This window comes from Moschus berezovskii, chromosome 23, assembly GCF_049115385.1.
Source record: "Moschus berezovskii isolate FMDL1 chromosome 23, NW_MosBer_1.0, whole genome shotgun sequence".
NCBI lineage: Eukaryota > Metazoa > Chordata > Mammalia > Artiodactyla > Moschidae > Moschus > Moschus berezovskii.
This window is the reverse complement of record NC_142482.1, coordinates 32439860-32462452: the sequence shown is the minus strand read 5'-3', so window position 1 is coordinate 32462452 and position 22593 is coordinate 32439860. Positions and strand designations below refer to the sequence as shown.

The following is a 22593-nucleotide window of genomic DNA, read 5'->3' as shown; positions in this document are numbered from 1 at the left end:
GGCAGCTGATTTCCTCTGGAATAAGTGATGGAAGAAAGAAGGCATGAATAGGAAGCTTGGTGCTTTTTATGACTGAGTTTCTGAAAGCATCACCTCTGCAGTTTTTTTTTTTTACTGGTAATGCAGACCATCCTTGATACAACATGGAAGGGAATTATACCAGCAGGTGGCATCACTAAGGACCATCTGAAATGCTGGTACCACTGAAATCATATTTTGGGGAGATTAGAGCTTTCAAAGGGGGTTCCCTGGTAGCTCAGCTGGTAAAGAATCTGCCTGCAATACAGGAGATGCTGATTCGATTCCTGGGTCAGGAAGACCTCCTGGAGAAGGGATAGGCTACCTGCTCCAGCATTCTTGCCTGGAGAATCCCCATGGATAGAGGAGCCTGGAGGGCTACAGTCCATAGAGTTGCAAAGAGTCAGACGTGATTGAGCGACTAAGCACAGCACAACACAGAGTTTTCAAGATATGTACCAGAGGTCATAGGGGGCCCTGGATATCTAAAAAATATTCTTATTTAAAATACCTATAATTTCTGGATAAATATTTTTAAAAATATTTCAAAAGTCATCCGTATGCTGATTGGAAAGTAAGAGGTAAAATGAACAAATAAGTGAGGGATCAGAGATAAGTGAGTGGTTAAGCTGAAGGCTCCCCCGCTGCATCTTTCTACCTTCAAGTGACCCAGAGAGTTGGTTTTAATTGGTTTTAATATCTGCACAGCCTATGTGAGACAAAGACCAGGGACTCTGAGAAGTCAGATCACAGACCCTCTTATAAACTACCTTGTCCTCAAAGGATATCTCCTCAGTGGCAGCTGAAACCTGGAATTTCTGTAACTCCATTTCCCCACTGAAGAGGATAGAAAAGAAACTTGCCTGCCCTAACAGCTGCTGGATAACAGGAGGAAAAAGCTGAGAATTTATAACCAGTTAACCTTTATGCAGGCTTGTGGCCAAATTCACACTTTCCCTGTGGTTTGAGAAACTCCCGTTTATAGTTTTAATGTGGGCCAAGGTTTTCAGTCTATAAACAAATCAAATCCTCACTGAAGGAATCACCTTTATCACAGACCTTTCCGATTCCCAGATCTAAAATTTCATGGAACTGGAATTCACAATTAGAAAAGAAGACATAAAGATGGCTAACAATCACATGAAAAAATGCTCAACATCCCTCATAATCAGAGAGATGCAAATCAAAACCACAATGAGATACCATTTCACACCAGTCAGAATGGCTGCTATCCAAAAGTCTACATGCAATAAATGCTGGAGAGGATGTGGAGAGAAAGGAACCCTCTTACACTGTTGGTGGGAATGCAAACTAGTACAGCCACTATGGAGAACAATGTGGAGATTCCTCAAAAAATTGGAAATAGAACTGCCATATGATCCAGCAATCGCACTCCTGGGCATACACACCGAGGAAACCAGAATTGAAAGAGACACGTGTACTCCAATGTTCATTGCAGCACTGTTTATAATAGCCAGGACATGGAAGCAACCTAGATGTCCATCTGCAGACGAATGGATAAGAAAGCTTTGGTACATATACACAATGGAGTATTTTTCAGCCATTAGAAAGAATACATTTGAATCAGTTCTAATGAGGTGGATGAAACTGGAGCCTATTATACAGAGTGAAGTAAGCCAGAAAGAAAAAAACCAATACAGTATACTAACACATATATATGGAATTTAGAAAGATGCAAATGATAACCCTGTATACGAGACAGCAAAAGAGACACAGATGTATAGAACAGTCTTTGGGACTCTATGGGAGAGAGTGATGGTGGGATGATTTGGGAGAATGGCATTGAAACACGTATGTTGTCATATGTGAAACAAATCACTAGTTCAGGGTCAATGCATGTTATAGGATGCTCGGGGCTGGCATGCGGGGATGACCCAGAGGGAGGATAAAGGGAGGAGGGAGGTGGGAGGGGGGTTCAGGAGGGGGAACTTATGTAAACCCGGGGCGAATTCATATCAATGTATGGCAAAACCAACCGATATAATATTGTAAAATAATTTGCCTCCAATAAAAAATAAATTAATTACCAAAAAAAAAAAAAGAAAAGAATCATAGGGCACTTGAGGAAACAAGGCCTCATGAGACAAGCAGGAAAAACAAACAGACACGGGCTGACATCCACTTCGATTATTCGGTTATTGATTAGGGAATAAATTGAAGTATATTTAGTATGCTTACCAAAGAAAAGATGCAGTCAAATAGATGAGTAAAGAGATTATTGTGGACAAAGAGGGTAGTTCAGTTCAGTTCAGTTCAGTCGCTCAGTCGTGTCCGACTCTCTGCGACCCCATGAATCACAGCACGCCAGGCCTCCCTGTCCATCACCAACTCCCGGAGTTCACTCAAACTCATGTCCACAGAGTCGGTGATGCCATCCAGCCATCTCATTCTCTGTCGTCCCCTTCTCCTCCTGCCCCCAACCTTTCCCAGCATCAGAGTCTTTTCCAGTGAGTCAACTCGTCGCATAAGGTGGCCAAAGTATTGCAGTTTCAGCTTTAGCATCAGTCCTTCCAATGAACACCCAGGATTGATTTCCCTTAGAATGGACTGGTTGGATCTCCTTGCAGTCCAAGGGACTCTCAAGAGTCTTCTCCAGCACCACAGTTCAAAAGCATCAATTCTTCGGCGATCAGCTTTCTTCACAGTCCAACTCTAGGGAAGCTCAAAAGGGAGAGGGTATAGGTATACATATAGCTGATTCACTTCATTGTACAGCAGAAACTAACACAACATTGTGAAGCAATTATATACGCCAATAAACAAAAGAATAAGAGAGTATGGAAAATGACTAGGCCACTTGGACAACCAAACAGAACTTTCAGAAACAAAAGCTGAAATTAATAAAAGTAAAATATAGTTGCCTTTGAAAGGGCTGCTTAAGTACCTACATGATATCTTTGATTTTTGTCTCTTGGTTCACAAAGCCTAAGATATTCACTGACTGGCCCTTTATAAAATAAATGGTGCCGACCTCCACAGTAAAGAGGCATTTGCATGACAGACCCTCAATCAGCCTGAAGGGTCAGTGGAGTATCACCCAGGCAGAACTGACCACGGCAAGGGGAACATGAAGGGGTTGAATGAAGGAGGCCAGTGAAGACTCAGTTGGGCAGTGCTGGGCCTCCCAACCGAAGGGAGGCTGTTTTTCTGTGTCCATAAATAGAACCGGATGAACAGCTCAAATGCCCCTAGAGGCATATTCGAACCCAGGGGACTTGCCTTCTTAACTTTGATGTATGGGGCGGGGGACATCAATCTTCATTGTTCTGGAGTCTCAAGAGTTGAAAGCCTGAGTGTGAGGAAGTCTGGGGCAGGAAGAGATTGGTCCATGAATATAACAATTAAGCAATTATGGATGGCATTCTGCAAATAGAACACATTAAAAAGGAAAGGGAGAATGGAGGTTTCTTTGCCTGCATACCCTCTGGTGCCCCTTGTTTGCCACACATGGATCCAGATCAAGTGCTTTTTATGGATGTTGGTTGCACCCAATGGGCTTCAAAGTTCTGTTTCTCAACACGGAGTGCTGACAGGTTGGTTTGCCCTGAGAGGACTCAGGGAGGAGTGAGGATGCTGGCAGGAAGCTGTGTGGTGACCCCGGGGTGGAGTGAGTGGCAGGAAGCCGGAGGGGGAAGTGATTTGGGGAAAAGAAAACAAGAGGGTCACCACGCCCTGGGGTGTTCCTCTGAATGTGGACACCACGCCTGGTTGGTCCAAGGTCCCCCAAACCTGTGTGTTCATGTCTCCCTTGTGCTTCAGAAGCGGGCAGCAAGGATGGAATCTTAGAACAAGGAGCCTGGCCATGAGTCATCATGTTCTGAGCCTCTGTTATATGCCAGGTGCTTTAAACACTTTCATAGAGTAGATACTAGCTTTCCCATTTTGCAAATAAGGAAACTGAGGCACACTGAGAAATATTATGAATTGGGTCCAGGGCCACAGAGTGACTTAGCGATGAATTCAGGTCTTCTCCAAACTCAAATCTTTCTTCCCTACCAAGCAGGTGTAGCCAAGAGCCACATGAAGGGAATAATCACACGTCACCCACAAGAACCTGAAGAAAAACAGAAAACTAAGTCCTTCTGCCTAACACCTACTGCCTGGTCTGACATCCAGGGTAGCTCTGCTAAACAGAGGATATGTGTGTGCAGTTCAGTCATGTCCGACTCTTTGTGACCGCATGCACTGTAGCCCACCAAGCTCCTCTGTCCATAGGATTTTCCAGACAAGAATACTGGAGCGGGTTGCCATTTCCTTCTCCAGGGGATCTTCCCAACCCAGGGGCTGAACTCACAACTCTCACATCTCTGGCATTGGTAGGCAGGTTCTTTACCATTGGTGCCACCTGGGAAACCTAAAACCGAGTAATTTGCCCCTAAATGTCTCCAGTGACTTATCATGACTCTTTTTGTCTGACATGTTAACAGTAGCCTCAGTGTAACAAATGATGGAATGACAACAACAAGAAAAGTTCTATTATCAGGACTCTTGCCATGGAAATGCTCCTGGGTTGGAGTGGAGAGACGCAGAATGGTCTGCTGTGATGTACGAAATCCTTGGTTTTGGGGACGTTAAGCGAGTCAAACCCTGATGCTGGAGAAGTTGATGGGCAGCACAGAACAGGGGGAAGGTTCTATCAGAGAAGAGAGGGTGGATCACCATGACAACTCCTGAGTAAGGAGGGGTCAGTGTAGGTAGACAGACTCCCTTCACAGGCTTCATGATTGTCTCAAAAGCTGGAGTTAGATCTTACCTTCAACTGGATGGATCAAACGGACAATGAGAATTCTAGCAACAGGTAGAGGGAAGGGAGAGGAAGAGCACTGTGATGGTTATTGCCCTTGAGGGCACTGTGCTAAGTGAAATAAGTCAGACAGAGGAAGATCACTACCGTATGATCTCGCTTGTATGTGGAATCTGAAAAAAAAACCAAACTCATGGAAACAGAGGACAGGTTGGTGGTTGCCAGCCTCAGGGGGTGAGGGGTGGGAGAAATGCATGAAGGTGGTCAGAAGTTACAAACTTCCAGTTACAAGATAAATAAATCCTGGAGATGTTATATACAGCAGAGTGACCACAGATGACAATATTGTGCTGCGTAATTGAAAGTTGTTACATGTCAACATTCAGTAAAGCCAGACAAAATATATATAATTCTTGTATTATATACTACATAATATAGACTGTGTTATATTGTACTATATTCTGTATGTTGCACTCAGTCATGTTTGACTCTTTGCAACCCATGGACTGTAGCCCGCCTGGCTCCTCTATCCATGGAATTTTCCAGGCAAGAATACTGGAGTGGGTTGCCATTTCCTACTCTAGGGGATCTTCCTGACCCGGGATCAAATCCAAGTCTCTTGCATTAGCAGGCAGATTCTTTACCACTGTGCCATCTGGGAAGCTCCATACTATACTATATACACTATGTTATATTATATAGTATGTATTATATCCTACATAATATATATATAGTATATATATTTTGTTACAAGCATACCTCATTTTCCTGCACTTTGCCTTATTGTGCTTCACAGATTTTTTTTTTTTTAACAAACCGAACATTTGTGGCAACTCTCCATCAAACCAGTTTACAGGTGGTGTGTTTCCAACAGCATTTGCTCATGTCGTGTCTGTGTCACATTTTGGTAATTCTCTCAACATTTCAGACTTTTCCATTATTATTATATTTGTAATGGTGATCTGTGATCAGTCATCTTTGATGTTACATTTGCAAAAAGATTTCAACTTGAATGCTTACATGATGATTAGTATTTTTTTAGCAATAACATTTTTAAATTAAGCTATGTACTTTTTTTTAGACATAATACTATTGTATGCTCAACAGACTATAGTATAGTGTAAAAGTAACTTTTTTATATGCTCTGAGAGACCAAAACATCCTTGTAACTCATTCTGTGATGGGGGTCTGGAACCAAACATACTATCTTTCTAGAATCTTCCTGTACTATGTTGTGCTTAGTCGCTCAATCACGTTTGACTCTTTGTGACCCCATGGACTGTAGCCCACCAGACTCCTCTGTCCACAGGTATTCTCCAGGCAAGAATACTGAAGTGGGTTGCCATGAACTCCTCCAGGGGCTCTTCCCAACCCAGGGATCGAACCCAGGTCTCCCGCATTGCAGGAGGATTCTTTACCATCTGAGCCACCAGGGAAGCCCAGAATCCTCCTAGGTTTGTGTTTTTAAAAAATATTTTTTTAATTTGAAGTATAACTGATTTACAATGCTGTGTTAGTTTTGGGTGTACAGCAAAGTGATTAGGATATATATATATATATCCATATATATATACACTAGTTTTCATATTATTTTCAATTATAGCTTATTACAAGATATTGAGTATAGTTCCCTCTGTTCTTGTTTAGCTGCTAAGTTGTGTCTGAGTCTTCTGCAACCCCATGGACTGTAGCCTGTCAGGCTTTTCTGTCCATGGATTTCCCAGGCAAGAATCCTGGAGTGGGTTGCCATTTCCTTCTCCAGTAATTCCCTATACTATGCAGAAGGTCCTTGTTTATCTATTTTATATACATTGGGGCTTCCCTGGTGCCTCAGTGGTAAAGAATTTGCCTGTAATGCAGGAGACCTTGGTCTGATTCCTGGGTCAGGAAGATCCTCTGGAGAAAGGAATGGCAATGCACTCCAGTATTCTTGCCTAGAGAATCCCATGGACAGAGGAGCCTGGCAGGCTGCAGTCCATGGGGTCACACAGAGTCAGACACGATTGAAGTGACTAAGCAGCAGCAGCAGCAGTGTGTATCTGTTAATCCCAAATCCCCAATTTATCCCTGCCCTCCAGGTTTGTGTTTGTAATATGACTGACATAGAAAGGACACTTTTCTCATAGGAATTTGTTATGTCTCATTGATCACTGTATACTAGTGCTTTGGAAACTGGAGAGCAGAAAAGGTATCTGAGAATCTTTGTGAAACATAATGTTAAAATGGTACTTCCCTAAGAATAGCAACAGAAAGAAATTTGCCAAGTTTTCCACATTGCAAAATGAGATTTCAGACTATCTAATTTACTGTTTCCCTCTGAAAAACTCAACAGGGACCAATAACTGTAAATCAAATGGGTAAACCATTTTTTAATCATTGTGAAAGAAATAAGTGATTACAATGAAAACACAGAAGAGCAGAAGGAAAAAAAATACCTTTAATTCTTTGTACCAGAGAAAACTGCCTTTAATGATTAAAAGCCTACATATAGTAATAACGGTATCTTAACCAGAGGAACAACATTGACTCTCGGTTAATTTTATTTTATTATGATCTTATCATAGTACATTATCATGTTATTTTAACTTTCAATATAGAAAGCATTTTTGCATCTTATCATAAACTTCTTGATATAAACAAAAACTTTGATTTCCCTCAAGTGGATTTTCCATCAGCTGACAGCTAGCTCTAAGACCTTGGACCCCTGTGAGCCAAGTTTTCCTAACTGTAAAGTGAGCTGGTTAAGTTAGACAGGTTCTAAGGTCACTTTAAGTTCTGAAATTCAATGATTCTAAGGCATGCATGGTCCAGTGTGTGACCCCTCCCCAACCCTTGTGATCTGATTCTTGTTTCCCACTCCTCTTACTCATCCACACCTTTCTCTCTGTTCTGTTTTTGACCCATGCCAGTACATGCTCTAGTTCCTGACTGAGCAATCTGTCTGCTGGCCCTGATTATTTATTTACCTGCCTTGGGTCTTAGTTGCAGCATGTGGGATCTAGTTCCCTAACCAGGGATGGAACCTGGGTCCCTGCATTGGGAATGTGAGTCTTAGCCACTGGACCACGAGGGAAGTCTCTTGGCACTGTTGTGAGACCTCCATATCCCATTCCAAACCCTTTCCCAGAAGCCTGTAAACAATATATCCAGGCTGCTTGAGACACAATCTTCTCGTAGGCCCTATAAGTTGACTTACTTTGAAGACTTCTGCCTGGTGGAGATTAAAAATGAAAGATGGTGCCTGGTGGCTCACATAATCTGTGTGGAAGTCATTTCATCTAAATCTCTGCTATCCTTTCCAAGTCCCTCCTGGCTTGGAGGGTATTCTAGTTGGTGAACTCCAGGGTCCATCACACATGATTTTAATCCCAAAATAGTAATGCCTAATACGTATTTGACCCTGACAAAGAAGGAAAGTTTCCAGCAATTTTCTTAAATAAGATCAGAGTAAGCTTTCCTGAGTATTGGCAGATTTCAAGATGGCAGTGTGATTGAAGGGGAGGAAGTAGAAATGACTAACACAACTGGACACTTTATAAAGTCAGAACTCCACAGGAAAATGAAGCTCACTAAAGGAGGTACAGGCATGGCTCCAAGAAGTGAAGTCCAGATCTTCACAAGGTGTTGTAGTGACCATGAGCAGGTAACAGTCGAGTACAACTATCCTTCCAAAGGAATGGAAAAGGAGGTGTGACTTATTTGAATAATGGGTGATTTCGGCAGACCCAGAACTCATGGAAATTTGATTTGCCAGTATGGGGGACTTCCACTGGAAAATCTGGAAAAGTATGATAGGAAAACAAATATTTTGGCCCCAAATAAAAATGAAATGGAAATGGGTGTACAAGTATATTTGCCAAAGGAACCAAGAACACCTGAATTATGTTCTAGACCACAGTCATATTTTTCTATAAGAGTGCTGAAGGAAATACAACAATAAGGAACATTTATGTAACACTTCCTCTTGTTCTAAGCTCTTTGGGCTTAAGCTTATTCAGTCCTCATAACTGATGCCATGTAAAGAGAAGATTAGCATTTTGGATGGATCATCCACTTGGGAATTGAAGTTAACCTAAACAATTGCAAGATAAGAGGCAGAGAGGAAAACGGTGGTCCAGGGATAAAAAAATCCATGATTATGGAAAAGTCAGAATATACTTGCATTTTCAAGGTGTCAAACCAATTTAGAGATCTCTCAATACAGGTTATTAGAGGAGTGCCCTTTTTTTCAGCCAGATTTATCCTCTAATAAAAGTATACAATCAGGGTGTTGTTTTTTTTTTTTAACTTAGTAGGACTCTCTTTCACTTAGTCTCTAATTGATCCATTCACATGGTTTGTCAGTTTCTGGTTACCTAATGATGACTACAGGGAGGCCTGGCATGCTGTGATTCATGGGGTCGCGGAGAGTCGGACACGACTGAGCGACTGAAATGAACTGAACTGAACTGAATGATGACTACCAGTTATTGCTCAGTCACCCATTCGATAACTATTTCTGACAATACTCTTCTAAAAGTTATATGTATAAAACATAAAATTTATAGTAGCAAGGCACTTAATATGTCATCAGTAGACATTCATGTTATTACTAAGTACAAATGGAATTAGAAAGTACTTAGAAATGATTATCATGGACCACTGTTACCAAGAATTTTATGAGCTTCCCCACTCCAGCTGTGAAACTATTTGTCCTGAAGTGGCAGAAATTGTGAAATAAAAGAAAAGGAGTCACACAGAGTTTAGTTTGACATTAGGGAGACTGGATAGAAAAAGAAAACGTTCCCCGAGAATATGTTGAAAACCAACACTATCTTCTTTCCTATTTCTCTTTTCCCAAGAGTTTCCCACCTTGGGCACAGAAGGTGCTCCAGGGGAATGATTGTTCATTGATGTGGATGGAGGAGTCTCTGAAAAAAGTCTTGGTGGATGTCAGGGTGAGTTCTTTTAACTATCATAATCATTTCTACCCTTTTGAAATATTGTCCTATTACCTTGCATCTTAGTGAGCCTAAGATACAATAGGAAAATGCTCCTATATCCCTTCAAAATGGACCTTAGGCTTGTGACAAAAGGACCAAAGTGTCTACCCTTCCTTTCCCGCTTTGAAGACTTCCATCTCAGGGGCAAGAGCCTGAGATCTTTGCTTTGTTCAAACCGCCCTGCCCCCACTCCCAACTCTGACCTCATTTGCAGCTCCCTGGTGCTCTCTTCTGCAACTTTCCCATGTGAAGTTATTTATCTTCCTTAACTGTCTACTTAATTTATTCTGGGAGAATGTTCCCCCAAGCTCTGTTGATAATTTATTCCAGTGCTGAATTACTACTGCAATCTCAAAATAGCTAAGATTTCTCATGCAGCTGCAGTCACCCCATACTCTGCTCAAAATTCCTCCATGTCTTCCCATTGTTCTGAGCTAAAGTCCTCAATAGAGCCTTAGGAAACTTAATATGATCCAGCTTGTTTGCCCCTCCAACCTAAATTTGGGCCCTTGAATGTTATACCTGCTCCACCTTGTCACTCTCAAGACTCCAGGCTATTTCACTTTAAGTAATTCTTGTTCTTATTTGGTCTCATCTTGGTAAATTCCCAAGGAGCACAATTACTAGACTGTATAGTAGGAGTATGTTTCCTTTTGTAAGAAACCATCAAACTATCGTACAAAGTGGCTGTATCATTTTGCATTCCCACCAACCATGAATGAGAGTTCCTGTTGCTCCGTGTTCCCCAAACCAGCATTTGGTGTTGTCAGTGGTTTGAATTCACATCATTCTAATAATTGTGCCCTTGTGTCTCATTGGATTATGCCTTTGGTGTTGTATCTAAAAAGTCATCGCCATACCCAAGGTCATTTAGGTTTTCTCCTGTGTTATCTTCTAGGTATATCCTTCATTTTCTGATAAGGAAATTGAGGGACAGAGAAAGAGAGTGACTTTATCCATCACTTAGTAGCTGAGCAAGAGAAGGTCAAAATCTTTGTCTCCTGAATCTTCATATAGTGCATTTCCTACAGCTTACCTTGCTGACTCAGCAAGCTTTCTTCAATTTAATCTGCACTGTTTTTTTTTTTTTTTAACCCAACAGTACTTTTCTGGGCACATGGCCTTCTAGTGCCACTGTTCAAAGTTAGTCCTCTAAAGCTTTTTGGACCTCATTAGTTACCCCCATCTCCTTACACAATGAAGAAAGTGGCTGGTGTGAATGCTGCAGTGTCATCTAGGTCCCTTGTTAACACTGAAGGACACTCTTCCTCAAGCTTCAGGGAGCAATGTCCACAGAGCCCTCAGTTTTTTAAGAAGGGTTCAGTTCAGCTCAGTTCAGTCGCTCAGTTGTGTCCGACTCTTTGTGACCCCATGAATCACAGCACGCCAGGCCTCCCTGTCCATACCTTGCTCAAATTGAAGACCTTCCTGAATCAGCCTGTATCCAATAATGTCTAGTCAATGTGGATACAATGCCTGACCGCTCATCCCAACTCTGCACAGCCTTCCAGGTCATCTCAGATTCTGAGCTGCCCAATGGGTCAACTCATGCTTTGTCAAAACTGCCTTTAGCCCAGCTTCTCCCTCTGCACAGCCTTGCTTCTGAACTCTTTTCTTCCACAGGTGTCATGCTCAGGAACAATCTGGAATAGATTTCCTGCATTCTACTCTCTGTCTCGCATCTGCTTCCTGAGAACTCAGCCCATGACAGTTGGTGCTGAGAGTGGTTTGAGAAGCAAAATCTAAGGTGAGATTTTGGATCTGGGTCACTTGCCACTCAGTTGGCAATGGGGACTTTCATTGACCACCAGACAGTGTCTGGCACAAGACAGCAGTGCACTTATGAATATTTAGACCAGAGGTGAGCTGGAAAGGTATTCTTGTGGGAGAGAATATTCTCACAGGTGCCATATGTGGAGATATGGGAAGTTTTTGTGACTCTGAAGATAGTGAAATTGGGTAGTTCTTGGTAAGCACAATGTTCACTCAATGTCCACAGCATGGACTCAGTCTGGAGTCTTTCTTCTAGTCTCTGATGTATAATTGGAGAAGATATATTTGAATAGGTTGACATTGATTGACATTGGTTCTTGGCCTATTGTAATGGGGGAGACTAGATGGAAGGAAGCCTCTGAAATGTCACCTTGTTCCCCTCAGTTCAGTTAAGCTCAGTTGATCAGTCGTGTTGGACTCTTTGCGACCCCATGGACTGCAGCTCCCCTAGCAGGGTAGTAAGAGAAAAAGAATATTACGTCCTGGGGGAACAAAAGAAATGAGTGTTATCCTTGAAATTCTTTCCCTTTCTATCTCCTTTTTAAAAATTAATTTTTAATTAAAAAAATTTTTTTTGACTGTGCTGTGAGGCAGTGATGGAATGACTGATCAGGAGACACCAAAGATCATGGAGTCAAAACTGTCCATCATGGTCAGAGTTTTGTTAGACCCACTGAGTCACGAAGCTGGATAGGTCCAATAACCATCGATTGTAAGATGCAAGAAGGATGGAGCATGAGCAGGGCCAATGCTATAGAAAAATAACAATTTTTCTGAACAATCAAAATAGTCAAGGTTTCTTGACAAGCAAGATTTCTCCACAAGTAGTACAGGTAGAAGAGATGAGGCTCACTGTTGCAACAGGACCTCTCCCTTTGCTCGCACCAACGACCATACAGAGGGTCCCTAACAACCATCAGATGAATGAGGGAAAACCCTGAGCATGATTCAAGGGTCAGTGGTTGTATATGCTAGCTCATGTCACAGTCCTAAAGGGGTAATTAACCCTCCTATTAGGATCAATGCGGCTTCTGTTATACAAGGTGTATGTGTGCTCAGTTATGTCTAACTCTCTGCGACCCCATGGACTGTAGCCCGCCAGAAATTTTCCAGGCAAGAATACTGGAGTCCGTTGCCAGTTCCTACTCCAGGCGATCTTCCTGACCCAGAGATCGAGCCTGTGTCTCTTGCATCTCCTACATTGGCAGGTGAATTCTTTACCACTGAGCCACCTGGGAAGCCCCTCTGTTATACAGTGGAGACACCTAAGTAATTCACCTAGGCACCTCTCAAAATCTCCTTGTTTGATGATGAAAGAGTGCAGAAGCCACAATCTGATAAAGGAGGGATGATCAGAGCTGCGATTCCTCAGGGGTGAAGATGTGGGTGATGCCATGAAGTAAGCTGCCATGACCCCAGAAGTGCTGACCAGGAAGTAGAACAATGACTGAAGAGAAAGGAGATCACGACCCTCAGTTTTGACCCTGAAACCAGCTGTAGTGCCCAGGGCTAACATTCCTCTTCTAAGTTTCCCTCAAAAGAATCTTCCCATCCCTCACCACCCTCCCTGGAATTCTAGAGGCAATGCTTGCAGAACTTAAAGGCATGGCTTTAAGTGGTATAAAGGAAAGACTAGTGAATGCAATGATGCCCCGCCTCACTTCCCATCAATGCTGAAGGTCTTCTTCCTCTACCTGTTTGGAGTGCTGTGTGCGGATTCTCTCAGCTGTCAGTGCTCTGGAATATTTACCTTGGCTAAAGAGAATTGCTTTGCTCAAAGCCACATGGCTCCTTCCTGCAGCAGCCCACATCCAAAGACTGAAAGCAAGTGTCGTTCAAGAATATTTTCTTCAATGCTTTCTTCGCTAATGGTTTCTTAGTGAGTACTGTGTCCTCAAAAGACAGGAAGTACTTTGCACGTGGTCGTTTATTAATACATGTCTGTTTATTTGGACTGGAAGCTAGTAAGTGATGAATGTCTGAAGTCTTTATGGTTAATACCAAAGCAAGGTGCCAACTGGCCTAGCATGAAAGCCTCAAGGCTTGGAGTTGACCTGTGGAAGGGGTAGATTCAGGTTAAGGAATTTAATGAACTCAATTCTGCCTAACTACAGCCTTCAAATCAATTCTCCTTCTCTATGAAACCTTAAAGCACTTGCACTACATGCCAGAAAGTGTAATAATTTAACGCTTAATTGGCTCACTCTTGCTTCATTTGTGATCATCTTTTTCCATAAAAGTATAAGAACTCTTTCAGCATAAGGACCATTTTAAAATATATATTTATTTATGTGGCTACATTGGGCCTTAGTTGCAGCATGCAGCATCTTTCCTTGAGATGCACAGACTCTAGTTGTGGTGCATGGGCTTATCAGCTGTGGTGTACAACTAGTGCTCTGTGGCTTGAGGAATCTTCATTTCCTGACCAGGGATCAAACCTTTGTTCCCTGCATTGCAAGGTATTTCTTAACCACTGGACTACCAGGGAAGTCCTAGGACCAGTTTTTAAACATCTCAGTTTTCTATTGCACTTGGCATGGTACTAAGGACTTAGAAGAAGCACCTTTGCCCATCAGTTGACCTCTAACCCACCTAGCAGGTAGTTTATACCCCCAAATTTCTAAATACAGTGGTAGAGCAGTTTTCACTATAGTTTGCTGAGAATCTGTTGTACTGAAAGACACTAGGGAAGAAAGATGTGACAGATGAAGGGGAGATAAAACAACACAATAATCCCAAAGGTGGCATACTTCTCTGTCTCTTTCCATCTCCCTCTGAATTTCATCACCAGGAATAAAAAATTGTTTTTTTGCTTTTCTAGGTCTGCAGTGAATCAGCATTAGTACTTTTGTTTGTTTAACAGAAACATCTTCCATATTCCTCATTTCAGTCACTCAATCACGTCTGACTCTTTGTGACCCCACAGACTGTAGCACGCCAGACTTCCCTGACAATCACCAACTCCCAGAGCTCACTCAAACTCATGTCCATCGAGTCACTGATGCCATCCAACCATCTCATCCTCTGTCAGCCCCTTCTCCTCCCACCTTCAATCTTTACCAGCATCGGGGTCTTTTTAAATGAGTCAGCTGTTTGCATCATGTGGACAAAGTATTGGAGTTTCAGCTTCAAGATCAGTCCTACCAATGAACACACAGGACTGATCTCCTTTAGGAAGGACTGGTTGGATCTTCTTGCAGTCCAAGGGACTCTCAAGAGTCTTCTCCAACACCACAGTTGAAAAGCATCAATTCTTCAGCACTCAGCTTGTTTTATAGTCCAACTCTCACATCCATACATGACTACTGGAAAAACCATAGCTCTGACCAGATGGAACATTGTTGGCAAAGTAATGTCTCTGCTTTTTAATATGCTCTCTAGGTTGGTCATAGCTTTTCTTCCAGGAAGCAAACGTCTTTTAATTTCATGGCTTCAGTCACCATCTGCAGTGATTTTGGAGCCTAAGGAAATAAAGTCTCTTGCTATTTCCACTGTTTTCTCATCTATTTGCCATGAAGTGATGGGACCAGATACCAAGATCTTAGCTTTCTGAATGTTGAGTTTTAAGCCAACTTTTTCACTCTCCTCTTTCACTTTCATCAAGAGGCTCTTCAGTTCTTCCTCGCTTTCTGCCGTAAGGGTTGTGTCATGGGCATATCTGAGGTTATTGATATTTCTCCCGGCAATCTTGATTCTAGCTTGTGCTTCATCCAGCCCAGCATTTCGCATGATGTTCCATATTCCTAGAATCACTCAATTGAAAAAAAAAGAAAAAGGAAGGCTTCCTTCTCTATTTGCTTCACAGACCTTTGAAATGGATCCAGTGCATAATATTGGGTTGTCATGGTAGCTTTAAAAATCCCTGGTTTATGCAAATAGGGATAACACTTGGAATTTTGGGGGCAGAACTCTGGAATTCCCTGTGTTTTCTAGCTGCAGGCTTTTTTCATTTATAGTCTACTGAAAATCTACCTCAAAGACAGGCCTGACAGTGTAAGTACTGTGCTAGCTTCATTTTGCTCCACATTTTAAGGCCATCCAAAACTGAATGCTATTTTCCTGTTGCGTTTTGCTAGCAATGTCACTGTGAGGTATATTAAAATGAATGAGATACGTCTGTGTCTGAATCTCTAGGCTTGTCAGTTAAGGAAATATTTTTTATGAGTGACTGCTTGAAATAAGGAAGGTTGCTTCCTTAAGGAAGAAGCAACTAGTATCTACATTTTTCAAAATGCTCCAAAACAAAAATGAACACTCTGGAGTTTAAGAGACAAAATTCTGATTCATCTGCATTTTATTACATTGTGTGTGCTCCAAAAAAGCAAGTCTTGTTCAAAAGTTTCATTTTACTGTGGTATAAATTTGGGGGTCAGAAGTTTTAAGTTCAGTAAAGAAAATGTGGTATGTATATACAATGGAACACTACTCAGCCATAAAAAGAATGAATTAATGCCATTTGCAGCAACACGGATGCAACTGAAGATGTCATACTAACTGAAGTAAGTCAGAAGGAGAAAAGGAAATACCATATGATATCACTTGTATGTCACATCTAAAATATGGCACAGATGAACCTATCTACAAAACAGAAATGGACTCCCAGACATAGAGGGCAGACTTGCCAAAGGGTGAAGGGAGAGGAAGAGGGATGGACTGGGAGTTTAGGGTTAGTAGATGCGAACTATTACATTTAGGGTGGATAAACAACAAGATCCTGCTGAAGAGCACAGGGAACTATATTCAATATCCTAGGATAAACCATAACGGAAAAGAATATAAAAAAGATTGTAGATACGTGTATAGCAGTCACTTTGCTGTATAGCAGAAATTAACACAGCATTGTCAGTCAACCGTACTTCAGTAAAGAATAATTCTCTTCTGTCTTGTAAATAAGTTCATCTGTACCCTTTTAAAAAAGGTTCCACATATAAGCAATACCATATGACATTTGTCTCTGTGTCTGACTTCATTCACTCAGAATGACAATCTCTGTGACAGTCCATCCATGTTGCTGCAAACAGCATTGCCTATGTGCTCAGTTGCTCAATTGTGTCTGACTTTTTGTGACCCCCTGGACTGTAGCCTGCCAGACTCCACTGTCCATGAAATTTTCCAGGCAAGAATACTGGAGTTGGTTGCTATTTCCTGCTCCAGGGGATCTTCCAGAACCAGAGATTGAACCCATCTCTTGTGTCTCTTGCAAATGGCATTATTGGTTCTTTTTACCATGTTCTTTCCAACAAGGTTTCAGCTGCTAATATTCCTAAGAACTGCACAAGCCATTGATGGATTCCTGCTTCCTTGGGGTAACTGTGCCTAGTTAGAGCCCCTCTTTCCAGATTTCCTTTATGAAAGGTGAGAGTTCTTTACACCCCATTCTCACCCCTTTTACAAATACAAAAAGGACAGGAAGTCTCTCTTTTCCTCATCTGCTCTCTTTTCTCCAGGGGAGGGGAGAAATCATATGCTGTTACTCACAGGCCCTTGAGGCAGGCCCCATTGGACTGTTTTTAGAGCAGGGCAATAGCATCTGTGAACACACCAGTTCTGTATGGAGTGGTGTGGCCTCACTGGGCTGCTGCTGACAGCAGGATCTTGGAAGCAATAGGAAGTCCTTTCTAGAAAGTCCCGTTAAAACAGCTTTTCCTGTTTGCAGGAGAAGAGAGGCATGAAAAGTAGTAACTGTAGGTTTAGAAGCCCTTCATCAAATAACCTTGAGAATGACTAGCCTCGTGTACTGGTTCTCAAACTTTGGTGTATTTCAGACTCACCTGGATGAGTGACTAAGACTCAGGTAAACTCCCTGGGGCCACCCTCGGAGGATCTGATTCAGTAGGTCTGGGGTAGAGTCTGAGAAGGTGTATTGTTTCTTTTAAAAAAATTTTGCTGAAGTATAGTTGATTTACAATGTGTGAATTTCTGCTGTAGAGCAAAGTGATTCAGTTATACATATATAGACATTTTTTTCATATTCTTTTCCATTATGGTTTATCACAGGATACTGAATATACTTCACTGATATGGCTGGTCTGAGGACCTTACTTGGGGAACCACTGGCCTGGAGCCTGGTTCCAACAACCTGCATTGGCTACACACTATGTTGGGAAGACAGTGGGGTCTGGAGCCAGAGAGCTATGAGCACAAAGTTTGTTCCTGTTCCTTATTACCTGAACGACCTTGAGCAAGTTACTTTACCATGTTGAGAATGAATTCCCTTCTCGATGTAAATACACCCACCTGTAAGGTCATTTCTGTAGAGCTGAGGCACAGCGCTTGGCAAATGACAGGTATTTAGAGAACAATCACTCCTCTCTCTTTGGCCTGACTGATACCCCTGGAAAAGTCACTTGAAGAAGTGTGAGGACAGAATGATGGGTCCGTATCCTGACTGTGCACAAGAGCCCCTGGGGAAAGTTTACAATCATACAGGCTCCTGTCTCCTGCTCACGAACTGACTCACAAGTGGTGGGGATAACCCCCTCCTCATGGTCTCCCCTACTTCCTCTCCCACGCCCGACAAGGAGAGAATCTCAGAGCCCAGCATGGGAATCTGAAGGGAGCGGTCCTGCCCAGCTCTCCGGTCTTCTTTATATGGATAGAGCTTTATTTTCTTGGTTCTACCTTGTGGCATGTGGGACCTTAGCTCTTACCCATACCCTCTGTCCTGCAATGCAGAGTCTTAACCACTGGCCTGCCGGGGAAGTCCCTTCCCCAGTGTTCTTACCGCAAGATTTCAACCCACTTGACCTGGGGACTTCTCTTTTAGTCCCTCCTGAGGTTCCTGGCTCCTTCCTGAGAAGGACCTTTGCTCAAATCCTCCCCTCTGCCTCTTAGGCTTTTTTCTCACCTTCAGTCGGATAAAGACCCCATCCTACACTTTCTTCAGAACTCAACTCAACTCTTCCTCAGGGAACCTTTGACCATCTGTCTAGGCCTGAACATTCTCAGCTCTCACAGAACTGTGTACAGTCCCTTATACGCTCATATCTGATAAAATCTGATTAACATCAGTATCTCTATTGCTCCACGAGAGCAAGGGCCTTTTCCCTTTCAGTAGGAGGTAGATGTTTATCATGGGTGTAGTCACTGGGTATATTCAAATTACCTTTTAAAATTTGGCCAGTTTTCTTCATTGAGTCTTACATCTTGAAGAAAGCAGGCAGAAGTCACATATCTTCCCTTTTGACTTGAGTTCAAGCAAGTGGTCCAGGCTCTGCCACTCACACTAGCCTGCTTGAGGCTGATTGAGAAGTGCCCATATAAAGAAGCAGGATCCGTGAGGAACGCACATTTTAGCCAGGATGGTGGTGAAGGCATCAAGCATTTAAAAGACAGGAGTGGCGAAGGTTCTGGCATCTGATAGTCAGCCATGTGGGAACAGTCTGTGCTCATGTCGTCATGGGGCTGTGAGCTCTGCCTGGAGTAGGTCTGCCGTTGGACTGGGGATTGTTCATGCCTCGGCAGTCTGAAAGCCAAATTCTCTAGCTGTCCTGCAGATTCTGAGAAACAGATAGTACAGATGAAGCATTCAATTCTTCAGACTGAATTGGCTAGGATAAATAACTGAGAACCCTTGTACTTACAGTCTATCCCTGGCATTGTGCATAGGCTATAAGATATTTGATGAATTGAAACATTTATTAAGTCTTTACTATGGTTGTATATGTGCATGCATGCTTAGTCGGGACTGTAGCCACCAGGCTTCTCTGTCCATGGGATTTTCCAGGCCAGAATACTGGAGTGGGTTGCCATTATTTTTCTTCAGGGGATCTTCCCAACCCAGGGTTCGAACCCAAGTCTCCTGGGTCTCCTGCATTAGCAGGTGGATTCTTTATCATAGTGCCACCTGAGAAGCCCTTACTATGGCTAGGCATCTGTATAGGAAGTTGTGTGGATTGATCCAACAAACTTATTGATATCATCTACCCCGGGAGACTGTAGAATACCCCAAGATATTTGATGTCCCTCCTTGAAAAGGATTCAATTGATCCACCTCATTGATGGAGGCTTGGCCATGTCTTGCTTTCGCCGGTGAAATCTAAGCAGAAGTGGTGTAATATATCACTTCTGAACAGAAGTTTTAAGAACCGGCATCTGAGCCTCTGTGTTCTTTTCTTTCCCTTCTCTGCTAAGAGTCAGGCAAGATTCCAAAGAGAGGCAGCTCTGCTAGCTGGGGTCCTAGAGAGAATGTGACAATGAAGGGATGAGGATGACCTACAGTGAACAATTAAGGGCAAGTCAGGGGGACGTTGGTGAGGTTGTTTCCATGACATAACCTAATTTGCTCTAATGGATATGCTCATTTATAGATGCAGACGCTAAGGACAGGTGGTAATTGAGACAGTATTTGAATCCAAGCATTTTTATATGGGAGCCTATTACATCTTAACCATATGCTAACCCCAACCCAGCTTAGTGAAGAAGACAAAAGGAAAAACTTTTGTTTTTATATTCATTTGTCTCATGAACTTAATTATAAATGAGAAATTAGAAATAACCACACATTCTGAAGATATTTGCTGTTGTTCAGTCACTCAGTCGTGTCTGACTCCTTGCGACACCGTGAACTGCAGCACGCCAGGCTCCTCTGTCCTTCACCATCTCCCAGAGCCTGCTCAAACTCACGTCCATTGAGTCGGTGATGCCATCCAACCATCTCATCCTCTGTCATCCCCTTCTCCTTGCCTTCAGTCTTTCCTAGCATCAGGATCTTTTCCAATGAGTCAGCTCTTCAATCAGGTAGTCGAAGTATTGGAGCTTCAGCCTTAGCATCAGTCCAATGAATATTCAGGATTGAATTCCTTTAGGATTGACTGGTTTGATCTTGCTGTCCAAGGGACTCTCAAAAGTTTTCTCCAACACCACAATTCAAAAGCATCAATTCTTTGGTGTTCCAGTTTCTTTATGGTCCAATTCTCACATCTTTACATGACGACTGAAAACCATAGTTTTGACTACATGGACTTTGTTGGCAAAGTGATGTCTCTGCTTTTTAATATGCTATCTAGATTTGTCATAGCTTTTCTTCCAAGGAGCAAGTGTCTTTTAATTTCACGGCTGCAGTCACCATCTGCAGGGATTTTGAAGTGCAAGAAAATAGTCTGTCACTTTTTCTGTTGTTTTCCCATCTATTTGCCACCAAGTGATGGGACTGGATGCCATGATCTTTGCTTTTGAATGCTGAGTTTTAAGTCATCTTTTTCACTCTCCTCTTTCACTTTCATCAAGAGGCTTTTTAGTTCCTCTTCACTTTATGCCATAAGGGTGGTGTCATCTGCATATCTGAGGTTATGGATATTTCTCCCAACTATCTTGATTCCAGCTTGTGCTTCATCCAGCCCAGCATTTCTCATGATGTACTCTGCATATACGTCAAATAAATAGGGTGACAATATACAGCCTTGATGTTCTCCTTTCCCAATTTTGAACCAGTCCGTGTTCCATGTCTGGTTCTAACTGTTGCTTCTTGACCTATCTTTGGCTACTTGATGCAAAGAACTGACTCATTGGAAAAGACCCTGATCTGGAATTTCCATCTGTTCAAGAATTTTCTACAATTTGTTGTGATCCACACAGTCAAAGGCTTTAGTGTAGTCAATGAAGCAGAAGTAGATGTTTATCTTGAATATATTTAATATTAAAGCACTATTAATATGTCTTTAAATGTATTTGGAGACTTGAATGAGAAGATAATTTTCTAAGTAACAGAATTAATTCCAGAAGTTACAAAGACATGAAAGAAAACAACTGCCACAAAAAAAAAAAAAAATGGAAAAGGTTATTAAAGATCTACCACCCACCTCCCTGACTTCTGTATACGCTGGCTACTGCTGAAAACGAAGCCTAGATTGCTTCATGGGTGAACTGCTTCAAATTTTTAAGTAATAGATAATTCCAGTGCTATTTAACTTGTTCCAGAGGACAGAGAAATATACAAAGCTTTCAAATTATTTTTAGAAAGCCAAAACATTGTATCAAAATCTTACAAAGACAGCACTAAAGAAGAAAACTAACGTCCAATCTCACTTAAGAATAGAGCTGAAAAATATTGTATTAAATATTCAGTTCAGTTCAGTCACTCAGTCGTGTCCGACTCTCCGTGACCCCATGAATCACAGCACGCCAGGCCTCCCTGTCCATCACCAACTCCCGGAGTTCACTCAAACTCATGTCCACAGAGTCAGTGATGCCATCCAGCCATCTCATTCTCGGTTGTCCCCTTCTTCTCCCGCCCCCAACCTTTCCCAGCATCAGAGTCTTTTCCAGTGAGTCAACTCGTCACATGAGGTGGCCAAAGTATTGCAGTTACAGCTTCAGCATCAGTCCCTCCAATGAACACCCAGGATCGATCTCCCTTAGAATGGACTGGTTGGATCTCCTTGCGGTAAAAGGGACTCTCAAGAGTCTTGTATATAATTCAACAAGACATTAAAATACAGCAAATGAAGTTTGTTTTGAAAGCCAAGTATTTTGACATATATTATCATAATGCACTATACTAATATAGATCAAAGGAAAAAATCTTCATCTCAGTCAATGGCCTAAAGACAGTTAATAAAGTTTAATAATTAGTTCTGATTTAGAAACACAGACAAAGCATGCAAACTCATAGGAAAACTATAATAGAAGGATACTCTCTTCAGCAAACAACAATAAAGACTAACATCCTGGTGAAAGGAGCAGTTCAAGATAAGAAGAATTCTTAGAAATTTAAAAAATGAGAGAAGGAAAATAAAAGAAGGTTTGAAAATAAAGTTAGAAAAAATATTCTTGGATGTAGAACAAAGAGTAAAAGAAGCCCTGAAAAACAGAGAAAAATTAAGAATCTTGGGCAGTCAACCTAGTAGATAAAAAGAATTCCAGAAATATAAATTAAAAAAAAAAAACAAACCTGAGGGCAGGGAGAAGAGTATCAAAATATTAGTAACAGTAAAACAAGTAAACATTTCACAAGAGAAGAATTTGAGCTTTTTCGATAGAAAGGATACACCAAAGACCCAGTACAATGAAAGAAAAAAAGGTGATTCATACCAATACGCTTCATCATGAAATATC

The 22593-nt window shown here is 41.9% G+C and overlaps 1 long non-coding RNA gene across 1 annotated transcript in view; it reads left to right on the top strand.

The window, feature by feature from the left end:
* The first annotated feature begins 9622 nt into the window (after positions 1 to 9622).
* LOC129543427 (uncharacterized) overlaps positions 9623 to 22593 on the top strand; it is a 35523-nt gene continuing 22552 nt past the window's right edge. Inside the window, exons 1-2 of the long non-coding RNA XR_008683287.2 lie at positions 9623 to 9720; positions 11389 to 11512. This is a non-coding gene — a long non-coding RNA (uncharacterized LOC129543427). The remainder of the gene's footprint in view (positions 9721 to 11388; positions 11513 to 22593) is intronic.